The 2022-nt window shown below is 37.2% G+C and overlaps 1 long non-coding RNA gene across 1 annotated transcript; it reads left to right on the top strand.

The window, feature by feature from the left end:
• The first annotated feature begins 448 nt into the window (after positions 1–448).
• On the top strand, positions 449–1414 carry LOC135776139 (uncharacterized). The gene is made up of 3 exons (XR_010544064.2): positions 449–513; positions 594–709; positions 851–1414. It is a non-coding gene; the product is annotated as an uncharacterized lncRNA (long non-coding RNA).
• Positions 1415–2022: the final 608 nt, after the last annotated feature.

Here is a 2022-nt window from a genome sequence, read left to right as displayed (position 1 = left end):
GAACGCCGAAACCAAACCTGGGGTAATACAGGAGAAGACAGAGAGCGACTGACAAGACAAGGCAGGGCAGCAGGACTGTGATAAAACAATGAGCGCGCAACAAAGGACAGGACTACGTGCAATATAAAAGGAAAGGTAAACGAGACACCACCGGTGAACAATCAACTGAAACAAGGGGGCGGAGTTAGTGAACACACGAGGAACCGGCACCACAGGTAAACAACACACACACACAGATCACACAGCCATCGATCACCCAGCAGTCATGACACTTACCAACTAGTTATGTGAGTACACACAGTACATTTGTACTGTACACTGTCTCTAACATTATTTATTATACTGAGATTATTTTGATTCAAATAACGGTTAAAACTGCACCCGTTTTGGTATTTTCTTGACTCTTTTTGTCTTTGAAAATCTGCAGAAATATGCTGAGGTGATGTATTGCAAAATAGCCAACATACAACAATATGGATGACCCTATATCTGGTCAACAGGAGTTTAAATATGGTAAGTGTACATGGGTTTGCTACTTTTACGGTTTTAAAGTTTAACCGTATACTCATGGTGTTTAAATTGTGTTTTGCTAGGACGGGACAGTGATGTGGCAGCTCTTCCCTGGCTCATTCACCTCTTGCCTTTCATTTGTGAAAGGAAGAAAGACTGGAGAGGGTCAATGTGCAACTGAAGCTACTGATTGTGCTATGTAAGTTTTTTTTAGTATTTTGTTCTAGTTATTTATTCAGCAGTTAGTTTGCTTGCATTGTTCACCCCATGTAAATGCATACAAGTTCATAAATACACATCAAATACATTCATCAAATACACTCTTTTAAAACACTCTTAGGTGATTAGCATCAATCCATGCTTTGAGGGGAATGAATCAGCACAGCCCTGCCTGCACTGCGTTGGGAACAGAAGTTGCATCCAGAATTTTTGCATCATTCTGGACCAAAAAGCCATTCCCTCCATGATGAAGACCACTGATGCAGCCTTCCACTACATCATGAGTAAAACAACTACAGAACTAAATACCAGGTTGGAACGTATTTAAGAAAAATGAAACGTCTTTTGAATTGAAATGTCTGTTTTGTTATGGATAAATCTTTAGTATTGTGAAGGATAAGCATTTCTGCCTGCCAGTAAGGTAATTGCAGTGTATTTTAATGTTCAAGTTTTGAGTAGGGTGGCTAATTTTTTTAAAACTCTCATTTGATTTATTAAAGACCTTATAATAAGTGGTTTTCATGTCACTGCGCTGTGGTATAAGATAACTTTCATTATTCCATACTGTATTCTGTTTCTAATTGTAGCTGAGGTATTTAAATAAGCAGTATTAAATGCAAAGTGTTGTGTGTATCAATGTAAATATTAAATGTGATGTACTTTAATAAAAAGAGGTTTTGCAATATTTCTTGTCATTTGTCTTTTATAGAAACAACCCATTAGCAACAAAAGTGGCTATTAATCAGTATTTTAACACTTAACATTGTTGAATTCACATTACACTGGTGTTGACCTTAAATTAGGAGTGTTAATTTTTAACACTGTATTTCTGTGCCAACACCAGTGTAGTGTGGAAACAACAATGAATAGTGTTGAACAAAGTGTTAAATTTAACAATATTGAGTGTTAAATTAACATATAATGAGTGTTGTTAAATTAACACTACACTTTTGACTAAATTAACACAGTGTAGTGTGGACACATATACACACTTTTCCAGTGTTAAATTTGACACTGTGGGTGTTATTTTAACACCAGTGATTTTGCTGTGCACCACCACCAGCCTGCACAGTGATAACAAAGCATGATGGATCCATGTTCTCATTCTGTTTACACTTAATTCTGACTCTACCATCTAAATGTCTCAACAGAAATCGAGACTCATCAGACCAGGCAACATTTTTCCAGTCTTCAACTGTCCAATTTTGGTGAGCTTGTGCAAATTGTAGCCTCTTTTTCCTATTTGTAGTGGAGATGAGTGGTAACCGGTGGTGTCTTCTGCTGTTGTAGCCC

The sequence above is a fragment of the Paramisgurnus dabryanus genome, chromosome 21, assembly GCF_030506205.2.
Source record: "Paramisgurnus dabryanus chromosome 21, PD_genome_1.1, whole genome shotgun sequence".
In the NCBI taxonomy this organism is placed as follows: Eukaryota; Metazoa; Chordata; class Actinopteri; order Cypriniformes; family Cobitidae; genus Paramisgurnus; species Paramisgurnus dabryanus.
This window is presented reverse-complemented; position numbering and strand designations above follow the sequence as displayed.